Raw genomic sequence first — 14,367 nt, 5'->3', positions numbered from 1 at the left:
AGATATAAGAAGATGTAAGTAATTCGAGAAGTCTGAGTACTGTAGGTACTATAGCAAATTCATTGCTTAATATATGTGAATGTGTAAGGAATCCATCCATCGCTTTTACCGAGTATACAAATACTCGGTCATTGTTGGTGTTTAGGGAGGTAAATGAAGTATTGCAAAGCTAATTACGAAACTAGCTTTCACAATGACATTTGGTGGTTGGTCGCTTTGCAAATTATAGTAGATTCTATATCAATTTTATTCGTTATTTTACGTGAATGAATGTGTGCCTGCATACATTGCCTAAATAAAGAATGTAAATATACGTCGGTGGTGTTTAGAGGGGTGAATGAAGCATTTGAAATCTAAATAGGAAACTAGCATTCAAATGGAGAGGGGTGAGAGTGCAGGTGCGCTTGAACTTGGGTGGGTTCTGGGTTTCATTGACGTATATATTACAGGTGAATGTGTGCATCGAATGCTCGATTGAAGTATATAAATACACATTGTTAGTGTGTATTGAGGTAAATGATGGATTGTAAAGCTAATCAAGACACTGGAATTCACTTTGAGGCTAGTGGCTGGCCGGCTGGCAGGCAAGCGTGGAAGTGGCAAACGATCGTTGAGTTGCCGTGTAAAACCACACCAAAGCAACACCTCCCTCCATCTCAAGTCGAATTTCGTCTTTATTACGCATTGGTACATTCCAGCAATGGTAAATTAAATAGATAAACGTCTAATCTTGATGTATGTATGAATATAATTTCGCCGTCAGAGCCGACTAAGGAATTCCGAGTGATATACACACACACTCCTCCCTCCCTCCCTCCCTCCCTCACAAGGGAGAGTGAGTAATTCTGTAAAAAAAAGAAGAGCATGCCAACAATGGGTAACTATTATAGTTAGGTTCTCGATCATAGTAAACCCGTTGATTTAGAGTTTATTTGCACAATGACTACGTCATATTAGATGCCATTTAAATACCAAATCCAGTTCTCCACTAAATGCAGACACAAGTCTAACACTATTCAACCCATCTCTACCAGCCTTTTCATAACAAACCACTAAGCTATCTAAACCAGTTTCCACACTTATATAAATAGAGAAAAACTTCACCCTATATAACCTATCTCAGAAAACAAACAAAATCAATTAATATTGCACTAACTGGCAACCCCCCCCCCCATTCATAAAATCAACTTCTTTCCTTCCACACCAACCATCGTATTTCTTTGCTCGCACATAATCTTTAATCTAAAGTTATTAAATGATATTACTCACCTCACTCTCCTTCTTTCTCCTTCTTTCTCCTTCCTTCCTTCCTTCCTTCCTTCCTTCCTTCCTTCCTTCCTTCCCTCTAACTCGTTGCAGTTGTTCAGCTTCGACCCATCAAACCCGGACTCGACTGACTCACTTCTGCTGCTCGTTCCAAGGCTTTTTCCTCATACGATGTTGGCTGGTGTGAAGTAATTACTGCAATTCAAATTAACACGATTCATTAATGTACATAACCAATTAACATAATCGTCTCCTACTTGATTTTGACTAGTTGATAGGGTTGTTTTTGGTCTCCCCGAAGGGAGTGGACCGATCCCAGAGGTACTGCAATACCGGGCCGATCCGCGGCAAAGGTGGAGCAAGCTCCTAGCACTTCGCCATGTTGCAAAAATCAGTTTAATATCGAGGATCCCACATGGGGATCGTATCAGATATTAAGCTGATAAGAACAGATACTACACTTTGATCTTAGCCAAAAGGCCGAGAAGCGATAGGATGCATGGTTGCTCTGCAACACCAGGCAACAATTGCGGCTAGAAACCACGTAGCGAGTTTCAATTGCAAAAGGGCATGTGATTATCGTTGAGTACTATTCGAATTCAAGCATACATATAAACGCCATGCAGTAAAGGCTTTAACCATTTCTTACCTGATCAATGAATTTATATATATATGCAAATTCATGATATTACATGGTTTCATTCATGAGTAGTGAATATGTAACTGGCGGCAAAGTGGTAAACAGACTCGCGTGGCGTTTCACGAATTCGCTCCTGGCCAGGGAGTATAGCGCTTAACTCTAATACATAAACCTCCATTTGTCATGTGTCTTAAGGTAGCTACAGCTTTTGAAAAGTACAATAACGAATTAAAAGTGCAAGGGGCCTGTTACGCCAACGCTCGTCAAAAAATATAAATAGGAGACGTTCTCTCTCTGATACCATAACAGAAAACGAACAGCACTATTACACGCCAACTATTCCATTTTTGTATATATATCACGACTTTTTCACATCTAACACTTTGCTTGATACATCGTTTTCACAAACCGGAGACGAGGCGAAGCGAGGCAGGGCTGGGTGGCGAGAGGCTAGAGGCTAGAGGCGAGAGGCGAGAGGCGAGAGGCGAGAGGCGAGAGACGAGAGACGAGAGACGAGAGACGAGAGACGAGAGACGAGAGACGAGAGACGAGAGACGAGAGACGAGAGACGAGAGACGAGAGACGAGAGACGAGAGACGAGAGACTAGAGACTAGAGACTAGAGACGAGAGACGAGAGACGAGAGACGAGAGACGTGACGTGATGCCATGCCATGCCATGCCATGCCATGCCATTCAATGCCTTGTGATTCAATACCATGCAGTTCAATGCGATGCGATGCAATGACATGCGATTCGATGCCATGCGAGGCGAGGCGAGGCGATGCATCATCTAACATAACGGGATTCCCTGGAAAACGACTCTGTTGTTGAATGAACAACAAAGTTAAGATATAAGAAGATGTAAGTAATTCGAGAAGTCTGAGTACTGTAGGTACTATAGCAAATTCATTGCTTAATATATGTGAATGTGTAAGGAATCCATCCATCGCTTTTACCGAGTATACAAATACTCGGTCATTGTTGGTGTTTAGGGAGGTAAATGAAGTATTGCAAAGCTAATTACGAAACTAGCTTTCACAATGACATTTGGTGGTTGGTCGCTTTGCAAATTATAGTAGATTCTATATCAATTTTATTCGTTATTTTACGTGAATGAATGTGTGCCTGCATACATTGCCTAAATAAAGAATGTAAATATACGTCGGTGGTGTTTAGAGGGGTGAATGAAGCATTTGAAATCTAAATAGGAAACTAGCATTCAAATGGAGAGGGGTGAGAGTGCAGGTGCGCTTGAACTTGGGTGGGTTCTGGGTTTCATTGACGTATATATTACAGGTGAATGTGTGCATCGAATGCTCGATTGAAGTATATAAATACACATTGTTAGTGTGTATTGAGGTAAATGATGGATTGTAAAGCTAATCAAGACACTGGAATTCACTTTGAGGCTAGTGGCTGGCCGGCTGGCAGGCAAGCGTGGAAGTGGCAAACGATCGTTGAGTTGCCGTGTAAAACCACACCAAAGCAACACCTCCCTCCATCTCAAGTCGAATTTCGTCTTTATTACGCATTGGTACATTCCAGCAATGGTAAATTAAATAGATAAACGTCTAATCTTGATGTATGTATGAATATAATTTCGCCGTCAGAGCCGACTAAGGAATTCCGAGTGATATACACACACACTCCTCCCTCCCTCCCTCCCTCCCTCACAAGGGAGAGTGAGTAATTCTGTAAAAAAAAGAAGAGCATGCCAACAATGGGTAACTATTATAGTTAGGTTCTCGATCATAGTAAACCCGTTGATTTAGAGTTTATTTGCACAATGACTACGTCATATTAGATGCCATTTAAATACCAAATCCAGTTCTCCACTAAATGCAGACACAAGTCTAACACTATTCAACCCATCTCTACCAGCCTTTTCATAACAAACCACTAAGCTATCTAAACCAGTTTCCACACTTATATAAATAGAGAAAAACTTCACCCTATATAACCTATCTCAGAAAACAAACAAAATCAATTAATATTGCACTAACTGGCAACCCCCCCCCCCATTCATAAAATCAACTTCTTTCCTTCCACACCAACCATCGTATTTCTTTGCTCGCACATAATCTTTAATCTAAAGTTATTAAATGATATTACTCACCTCACTCTCCTTCTTTCTCCTTCTTTCTCCTTCCTTCCTTCCTTCCTTCCTTCCTTCCTTCCTTCCTTCCTTCCCTCTAACTCGTTGCAGTTGTTCAGCTTCGACCCATCAAACCCGGACTCGACTGACTCACTTCTGCTGCTCGTTCCAAGGCTTTTTCCTCATACGATGTTGGCTGGTGTGAAGTAATTACTGCAATTCAAATTAACACGATTCATTAATGTACATAACCAATTAACATAATCGTCTCCTACTTGATTTTGACTAGTTGATAGGGTTGTTTTTGGTCTCCCCGAAGGGAGTGGACCGATCCCAGAGGTACTGCAATACCGGGCCGATCCGCGGCAAAGGTGGAGCAAGCTCCTAGCACTTCGCCATGTTGCAAAAATCAGTTTAATATCGAGGATCCCACATGGGGATCGTATCAGATATTAAGCTGATAAGAACAGATACTACACTTTGATCTTAGCCAAAAGGCCGAGAAGCGATAGGATGCATGGTTGCTCTGCAACACCAGGCAACAATTGCGGCTAGAAACCACGTAGCGAGTTTCAATTGCAAAAGGGCATGTGATTATCGTTGAGTACTATTCGAATTCAAGCATACATATAAACGCCATGCAGTAAAGGCTTTAACCATTTCTTACCTGATCAATGAATTTATATATATATGCAAATTCATGATATTACATGGTTTCATTCATGAGTAGTGAATATGTAACTGGCGGCAAAGTGGTAAACAGACTCGCGTGGCGTTTCACGAATTCGCTCCTGGCCAGGGAGTATAGCGCTTAACTCTAATACATAAACCTCCATTTGTCATGTGTCTTAAGGTAGCTACAGCTTTTGAAAAGTACAATAACGAATTAAAAGTGCAAGGGGCCTGTTACGCCAACGCTCGTCAAAAAATATAAATAGGAGACGTTCTCTCTCTGATACCATAACAGAAAACGAACAGCACTATTACACGCCAACTATTCCATTTTTGTATATATATCACGACTTTTTCACATCTAACACTTTGCTTGATACATCGTTTTCACAAACCGGAGACGAGGCGAAGCGAGGCAGGGCTGGGTGGCGAGAGGCTAGAGGCTAGAGGCGAGAGGCGAGAGGCGAGAGGCGAGAGGCGAGAGACGAGAGACGAGAGACGAGAGACGAGAGACGAGAGACGAGAGACGAGAGACGAGAGACGAGAGACGAGAGACGAGAGACGAGAGACGAGAGACGAGAGACGAGAGACTAGAGACTAGAGACTAGAGACGAGAGACGAGAGACGAGAGACGAGAGACGTGACGTGATGCCATGCCATGCCATGCCATGCCATGCCATTCAATGCCTTGTGATTCAATACCATGCAGTTCAATGCGATGCGATGCAATGACATGCGATTCGATGCCATGCGAGGCGAGGCGAGGCGATGCATCATCTAACATAACGGGATTCCCTGGAAAACGACTCTGTTGTTGAATGAACAACAAAGTTAAGATATAAGAAGATGTAAGTAATTCGAGAAGTCTGAGTACTGTAGGTACTATAGCAAATTCATTGCTTAATATATGTGAATGTGTAAGGAATCCATCCATCGCTTTTACCGAGTATACAAATACTCGGTCATTGTTGGTGTTTAGGGAGGTAAATGAAGTATTGCAAAGCTAATTACGAAACTAGCTTTCACAATGACATTTGGTGGTTGGTCGCTTTGCAAATTATAGTAGATTCTATATCAATTTTATTCGTTATTTTACGTGAATGAATGTGTGCCTGCTAAATAAAGAATGTAAATATACGTCGGTGGTGTTTAGAGGGGTGAATGAAGCATTTGAAATCTAAATAGGAAACTAGCATTCAAATGGAGAGGGGTGAGAGTGCAGGTGCGCTTGAACTTGGGTGGGTTCTGGGTTTCATTGACGTATATATTACAGGTGAATGTGTGCATCGAATGCTCGATTGAAGTATATAAATACACATTGTTAGTGTGTATTGAGGTAAATGATGGATTGTAAAGCTAATCAAGACACTGGAATTCACTTTGAGGCTAGTGGCTGGCCGGCTGGCAGGCAAGCGTGGAAGTGGCAAACGATCGTTGAGTTGCCGTGTAAAACCACACCAAAGCAACACCTCCCTCCATCTCAAGTCGAATTTCGTCTTTATTACGCATTGGTACATTCCAGCAATGGTAAATTAAATAGATAAACGTCTAATCTTGATGTATGTATGAATATAATTTCGCCGTCAGAGCCGACTAAGGAATTCCGAGTGATATACACACACACTCCTCCCTCCCTCCCTCCCTCCCTCACAAGGGAGAGTGAGTAATTCTGTAAAAAAAAGAAGAGCATGCCAACAATGGGTAACTATTATAGTTAGGTTCTCGATCATAGTAAACCCGTTGATTTAGAGTTTATTTGCACAATGACTACGTCATATTAGATGCCATTTAAATACCAAATCCAGTTCTCCACTAAATGCAGACACAAGTCTAACACTATTCAACCCATCTCTACCAGCCTTTTCATAACAAACCACTAAGCTATCTAAACCAGTTTCCACACTTATATAAATAGAGAAAAACTTCACCCTATATAACCTATCTCAGAAAACAAACAAAATCAATTAATATTGCACTAACTGGCAACCCCCCCCCCATTCATAAAATCAACTTCTTTCCTTCCACACCAACCATCGTATTTCTTTGCTCGCACATAATCTTTAATCTAAAGTTATTAAATGATATTACTCACCTCACTCTCCTTCTTTCTCCTTCTTTCTCCTTCCTTCCTTCCTTCCTTCCTTCCTTCCTTCCTTCCTTCCTTCCCTCTAACTCGTTGCAGTTGTTCAGCTTCGACCCATCAAACCCGGACTCGACTGACTCACTTCTGCTGCTCGTTCCAAGGCTTTTTCCTCATACGATGTTGGCTGGTGTGAAGTAATTACTGCAATTCAAATTAACACGATTCATTAATGTACATAACCAATTAACATAATCGTCTCCTACTTGATTTTGACTAGTTGATAGGGTTGTTTTTGGTCTCCCCGAAGGGAGTGGACCGATCCCAGAGGTACTGCAATACCGGGCCGATCCGCGGCAAAGGTGGAGCAAGCTCCTAGCACTTCGCCATGTTGCAAAAATCAGTTTAATATCGAGGATCCCACATGGGGATCGTATCAGATATTAAGCTGATAAGAACAGATACTACACTTTGATCTTAGCCAAAAGGCCGAGAAGCGATAGGATGCATGGTTGCTCTGCAACACCAGGCAACAATTGCGGCTAGAAACCACGTAGCGAGTTTCAATTGCAAAAGGGCATGTGATTATCGTTGAGTACTATTCGAATTCAAGCATACATATAAACGCCATGCAGTAAAGGCTTTAACCATTTCTTACCTGATCAATGAATTTATATATATATGCAAATTCATGATATTACATGGTTTCATTCATGAGTAGTGAATATGTAACTGGCGGCAAAGTGGTAAACAGACTCGCGTGGCGTTTCACGAATTCGCTCCTGGCCAGGGAGTATAGCGCTTAACTCTAATACATAAACCTCCATTTGTCATGTGTCTTAAGGTAGCTACAGCTTTTGAAAAGTACAATAACGAATTAAAAGTGCAAGGGGCCTGTTACGCCAACGCTCGTCAAAAAATATAAATAGGAGACGTTCTCTCTCTGATACCATAACAGAAAACGAACAGCACTATTACACGCCAACTATTCCATTTTTGTATATATATCACGACTTTTTCACATCTAACACTTTGCTTGATACATCGTTTTCACAAACCGGAGACGAGGCGAAGCGAGGCAGGGCTGGGTGGCGAGAGGCTAGAGGCTAGAGGCGAGAGGCGAGAGGCGAGAGGCGAGAGGCGAGAGACGAGAGACGAGAGACGAGAGACGAGAGACGAGAGACGAGAGACGAGAGACGAGAGACGAGAGACGAGAGACGAGAGACGAGAGACGAGAGACGAGAGACGAGAGACTAGAGACTAGAGACTAGAGACGAGAGACGAGAGACGAGAGACGAGAGACGTGACGTGATGCCATGCCATGCCATGCCATGCCATGCCATTCAATGCCTTGTGATTCAATACCATGCAGTTCAATGCGATGCGATGCAATGACATGCGATTCGATGCCATGCGAGGCGAGGCGAGGCGATGCATCATCTAACATAACGGGATTCCCTGGAAAACGACTCTGTTGTTGAATGAACAACAAAGTTAAGATATAAGAAGATGTAAGTAATTCGAGAAGTCTGAGTACTGTAGGTACTATAGCAAATTCATTGCTTAATATATGTGAATGTGTAAGGAATCCATCCATCGCTTTTACCGAGTATACAAATACTCGGTCATTGTTGGTGTTTAGGGAGGTAAATGAAGTATTGCAAAGCTAATTACGAAACTAGCTTTCACAATGACATTTGGTGGTTGGTCGCTTTGCAAATTATAGTAGATTCTATATCAATTTTATTCGTTATTTTACGTGAATGAATGTGTGCCTGCATACATTGCCTAAATAAAGAATGTAAATATACGTCGGTGGTGTTTAGAGGGGTGAATGAAGCATTTGAAATCTAAATAGGAAACTAGCATTCAAATGGAGAGGGGTGAGAGTGCAGGTGCGCTTGAACTTGGGTGGGTTCTGGGTTTCATTGACGTATATATTACAGGTGAATGTGTGCATCGAATGCTCGATTGAAGTATATAAATACACATTGTTAGTGTGTATTGAGGTAAATGATGGATTGTAAAGCTAATCAAGACACTGGAATTCACTTTGAGGCTAGTGGCTGGCCGGCTGGCAGGCAAGCGTGGAAGTGGCAAACGATCGTTGAGTTGCCGTGTAAAACCACACCAAAGCAACACCTCCCTCCATCTCAAGTCGAATTTCGTCTTTATTACGCATTGGTACATTCCAGCAATGGTAAATTAAATAGATAAACGTCTAATCTTGATGTATGTATGAATATAATTTCGCCGTCAGAGCCGACTAAGGAATTCCGAGTGATATACACACACACTCCTCCCTCCCTCCCTCCCTCCCTCACAAGGGAGAGTGAGTAATTCTGTAAAAAAAAGAAGAGCATGCCAACAATGGGTAACTATTATAGTTAGGTTCTCGATCATAGTAAACCCGTTGATTTAGAGTTTATTTGCACAATGACTACGTCATATTAGATGCCATTTAAATACCAAATCCAGTTCTCCACTAAATGCAGACACAAGTCTAACACTATTCAACCCATCTCTACCAGCCTTTTCATAACAAACCACTAAGCTATCTAAACCAGTTTCCACACTTATATAAATAGAGAAAAACTTCACCCTATATAACCTATCTCAGAAAACAAACAAAATCAATTAATATTGCACTAACTGGCAACCCCCCCCCCCATTCATAAAATCAACTTCTTTCCTTCCACACCAACCATCGTATTTCTTTGCTCGCACATAATCTTTAATCTAAAGTTATTAAATGATATTACTCACCTCACTCTCCTTCTTTCTCCTTCTTTCTCCTTCCTTCCTTCCTTCCTTCCTTCCTTCCTTCCTTCCTTCCTTCCCTCTAACTCGTTGCAGTTGTTCAGCTTCGACCCATCAAACCCGGACTCGACTGACTCACTTCTGCTGCTCGTTCCAAGGCTTTTTCCTCATACGATGTTGGCTGGTGTGAAGTAATTACTGCAATTCAAATTAACACGATTCATTAATGTACATAACCAATTAACATAATCGTCTCCTACTTGATTTTGACTAGTTGATAGGGTTGTTTTTGGTCTCCCCGAAGGGAGTGGACCGATCCCAGAGGTACTGCAATACCGGGCCGATCCGCGGCAAAGGTGGAGCAAGCTCCTAGCACTTCGCCATGTTGCAAAAATCAGTTTAATATCGAGGATCCCACATGGGGATCGTATCAGATATTAAGCTGATAAGAACAGATACTACACTTTGATCTTAGCCAAAAGGCCGAGAAGCGATAGGATGCATGGTTGCTCTGCAACACCAGGCAACAATTGCGGCTAGAAACCACGTAGCGAGTTTCAATTGCAAAAGGGCATGTGATTATCGTTGAGTACTATTCGAATTCAAGCATACATATAAACGCCATGCAGTAAAGGCTTTAACCATTTCTTACCTGATCAATGAATTTATATATATATGCAAATTCATGATATTACATGGTTTCATTCATGAGTAGTGAATATGTAACTGGCGGCAAAGTGGTAAACAGACTCGCGTGGCGTTTCACGAATTCGCTCCTGGCCAGGGAGTATAGCGCTTAACTCTAATACATAAACCTCCATTTGTCATGTGTCTTAAGGTAGCTACAGCTTTTGAAAAGTACAATAACGAATTAAAAGTGCAAGGGGCCTGTTACGCCAACGCTCGTCAAAAAATATAAATAGGAGACGTTCTCTCTCTGATACCATAACAGAAAACGAACAGCACTATTACACGCCAACTATTCCATTTTTGTATATATATCACGACTTTTTCACATCTAACACTTTGCTTGATACATCGTTTTCACAAACCGGAGACGAGGCGAAGCGAGGCAGGGCTGGGTGGCGAGAGGCTAGAGGCTAGAGGCGAGAGGCGAGAGGCGAGAGGCGAGAGGCGAGAGACGAGAGACGAGAGACGAGAGACGAGAGACGAGAGACGAGAGACGAGAGACGAGAGACGAGAGACGAGAGACGAGAGACGAGAGACGAGAGACGAGAGACGAGAGACTAGAGACTAGAGACTAGAGACGAGAGACGAGAGACGAGAGACGAGAGACGTGACGTGATGCCATGCCATGCCATGCCATGCCATGCCATTCAATGCCTTGTGATTCAATACCATGCAGTTCAATGCGATGCGATGCAATGACATGCGATTCGATGCCATGCGAGGCGAGGCGAGGCGATGCATCATCTAACATAACGGGATTCCCTGGAAAACGACTCTGTTGTTGAATGAACAACAAAGTTAAGATATAAGAAGATGTAAGTAATTCGAGAAGTCTGAGTACTGTAGGTACTATAGCAAATTCATTGCTTAATATATGTGAATGTGTAAGGAATCCATCCATCGCTTTTACCGAGTATACAAATACTCGGTCATTGTTGGTGTTTAGGGAGGTAAATGAAGTATTGCAAAGCTAATTACGAAACTAGCTTTCACAATGACATTTGGTGGTTGGTCGCTTTGCAAATTATAGTAGATTCTATATCAATTTTATTCGTTATTTTACGTGAATGAATGTGTGCCTGCTAAATAAAGAATGTAAATATACGTCGGTGGTGTTTAGAGGGGTGAATGAAGCATTTGAAATCTAAATAGGAAACTAGCATTCAAATGGAGAGGGGTGAGAGTGCAGGTGCGCTTGAACTTGGGTGGGTTCTGGGTTTCATTGACGTATATATTACAGGTGAATGTGTGCATCGAATGCTCGATTGAAGTATATAAATACACATTGTTAGTGTGTATTGAGGTAAATGATGGATTGTAAAGCTAATCAAGACACTGGAATTCACTTTGAGGCTAGTGGCTGGCCGGCTGGCAGGCAAGCGTGGAAGTGGCAAACGATCGTTGAGTTGCCGTGTAAAACCACACCAAAGCAACACCTCCCTCCATCTCAAGTCGAATTTCGTCTTTATTACGCATTGGTACATTCCAGCAATGGTAAATTAAATAGATAAACGTCTAATCTTGATGTATGTATGAATATAATTTCGCCGTCAGAGCCGACTAAGGAATTCCGAGTGATATACACACACACTCCTCCCTCCCTCCCTCCCTCCCTCACAAGGGAGAGTGAGTAATTCTGTAAAAAAAAGAAGAGCATGCCAACAATGGGTAACTATTATAGTTAGGTTCTCGATCATAGTAAACCCGTTGATTTAGAGTTTATTTGCACAATGACTACGTCATATTAGATGCCATTTAAATACCAAATCCAGTTCTCCACTAAATGCAGACACAAGTCTAACACTATTCAACCCATCTCTACCAGCCTTTTCATAACAACCACTAAGCTATCTAAACCAGTTTCCACACTTATATAAATAGAGAAAAACTTCACCCTATATAACCTATCTCAGAAAACAAACAAAATCAATTAATATTGCACTAACTGGCAACCCCCCCCCCATTCATAAAATCAACTTCTTTCCTTCCACACCAACCATCGTATTTCTTTGCTCGCACATAATCTTTAATCTAAAGTTATTAAATGATATTACTCACCTCACTCTCCTTCTTTCTCCTTCTTTCTCCTTCCTTCCTTCCTTCCTTCCTTCCTTCCTTCCTTCCTTCCTTCCCTCTAACTCGTTGCAGTTGTTCAGCTTCGACCCATCAAACCCGGACTCGACTGACTCACTTCTGCTGCTCGTTCCAAGGCTTTTTCCTCATACGATGTTGGCTGGTGTGAAGTAATTACTGCAATTCAAATTAACACGATTCATTAATGTACATAACCAATTAACATAATCGTCTCCTACTTGATTTTGACTAGTTGATAGGGTTGTTTTTGGTCTCCCCGAAGGGAGTGGACCGATCCCAGAGGTACTGCAATACCGGGCCGATCCGCGGCAAAGGTGGAGCAAGCTCCTAGCACTTCGCCATGTTGCAAAAATCAGTTTAATATCGAGGATCCCACATGGGGATCGTATCAGATATTAAGCTGATAAGAACAGATACTACACTTTGATCTTAGCCAAAAGGCCGAGAAGCGATAGGATGCATGGTTGCTCTGCAACACCAGGCAACAATTGCGGCTAGAAACCACGTAGCGAGTTTCAATTGCAAAAGGGCATGTGATTATCGTTGAGTACTATTCGAATTCAAGCATACATATAAACGCCATGCAGTAAAGGCTTTAACCATTTCTTACCTGATCAATGAATTTATATATATATGCAAATTCATGATATTACATGGTTTCATTCATGAGTAGTGAATATGTAACTGGCGGCAAAGTGGTAAACAGACTCGCGTGGCGTTTCACGAATTCGCTCCTGGCCAGGGAGTATAGCGCTTAACTCTAATACATAAACCTCCATTTGTCATGTGTCTTAAGGTAGCTACAGCTTTTGAAAAGTACAATAACGAATTAAAAGTGCAAGGGGCCTGTTACGCCAACGCTCGTCAAAAAATATAAATAGGAGACGTTCTCTCTCTGATACCATAACAGAAACGAACAGCACTATTACGCGCCAACTATTCCATTTTTGTATATATATCACGACTTTTTCACATCTAACACTTTGCTTGATACATCGTTTTCACAAACCGGAGACGAGGCGAAGCGAGGCAGGGCTGGGTGGCGAGAGGCTAGAGGCTAGAGGCTAGAGGCGAGAGGCGAGAGGCGAGAGGCGAGAGGCGAGAGACGAGAGACGAGAGACGAGAGACGAGAGACGAGAGGACGAGAGACGAGAGACGAGAGAGGACGAGAGACGAGAGACGAGAGACGAGAGACTAGAGACGAGAGACGAGAGACGAGAGACGAGAGACGAGAGACGTGACGTGATGCCATGCCATGCCATGCCATGCCATGCCATTCAATGCCTTGTGATTCAATACCATGCAGTTCAATGCGATGCGATGCAATGACATGCGATTCGATGCCATGCGAGGCGAGGCGAGGCGATGCATCATCTAACATAACGGGATTCCCTGGAAAACGACTCTGTTGTTGAATGAACAACAAAGTAAGATATAAGAAGATGTAAGTAATTCGAGAAGTCTGAGTACTGTAGGTACTATAGCAAATTCATTGCTTAATATATGTGAATGTGTAAGGAATCCATCCATCGCTTTTACCGAGTATACAAATACTCGTCATTGTTGGTGTTTAGGGAGGTAAATGAAGTATTGCAAAGCTAATTACGAAACTAGCTTTCACAATGACATTTGGTGGTTGGTCGCTTTGCAAATTATAGTAGATTCTATATCAATTTTATTCGTTATTTTACGTGAATGAATGTGTGCCTGCATACATTGCCTAAATAAAGAATGTAAATATACGTCGGTGGTGTTTAGAGGGGTGAATGAAGCATTTGAAATCTAAATAGGAAACTAGCATTCAAATGGAGAGGGGTGAGAGTGCAGGTGCGCTTGAACTTGGGTGGGTTCTGGGTTTCATTGACGTATATATTACAGGTGAATGTGTGCATCGAATGCTCGATTGAAGTATATAAATACACATTGTTAGTGTGTATTGAGGTAAATGATGGATTGTAAAGCTAATCAAGACACTGGAATTCACTTTGAGGCTAGTGGCTGGCCGGCTGGCAGGCAAGCGTGGAAGTGGCAAACGATCGTTGAGTTGCCGTGTAAAACCACACCAAAGC

General features: G+C 42.1%; 5 non-coding genes across 5 annotated transcripts; all 5 read right to left on the bottom strand.

Annotated features, from left to right (window-relative positions):
- Nucleotides 1-1,565: 1,565 nt before the first annotated feature.
- On the bottom strand, nt 1,566-1,758 carry LOC138360765 (U2 spliceosomal RNA). The gene has a single exon (XR_011226631.1). It is a non-coding gene; the product is annotated as a U2 spliceosomal RNA (small nuclear RNA).
- Nucleotides 1,759-4,319: 2,561 nt separating this feature from the next.
- On the bottom strand, nt 4,320-4,512 carry LOC138360764 (U2 spliceosomal RNA). Its single transcript, XR_011226630.1, has one exon. It is a non-coding gene; the product is annotated as a U2 spliceosomal RNA (small nuclear RNA).
- A 2,550-nt stretch (nt 4,513-7,062) lies between these two features.
- Nucleotides 7,063-7,255, bottom strand: LOC138360763 (U2 spliceosomal RNA). The gene has a single exon (XR_011226629.1). It is a non-coding gene; the product is annotated as a U2 spliceosomal RNA (small nuclear RNA).
- A 2,561-nt stretch (nt 7,256-9,816) lies between these two features.
- Nucleotides 9,817-10,009, bottom strand: LOC138360762 (U2 spliceosomal RNA). Its single transcript, XR_011226628.1, has one exon. It is a non-coding gene; the product is annotated as a U2 spliceosomal RNA (small nuclear RNA).
- Nucleotides 10,010-12,558: 2,549 nt separating this feature from the next.
- LOC138360761 (U2 spliceosomal RNA) lies at nt 12,559-12,751 on the bottom strand. Its single transcript, XR_011226627.1, has one exon. It is a non-coding gene; the product is annotated as a U2 spliceosomal RNA (small nuclear RNA).
- Nucleotides 12,752-14,367: the final 1,616 nt, after the last annotated feature.

Source organism: Procambarus clarkii, unplaced genomic scaffold (assembly GCF_040958095.1).
Source record: "Procambarus clarkii isolate CNS0578487 unplaced genomic scaffold, FALCON_Pclarkii_2.0 HiC_scaffold_116, whole genome shotgun sequence".
Lineage (NCBI taxonomy): Eukaryota > Metazoa > Arthropoda > Malacostraca > Decapoda > Cambaridae > Procambarus > Procambarus clarkii.
Note: the sequence above shows the minus strand (reverse complement) of the source record. Positions and strands in the feature narration are given on the sequence as shown.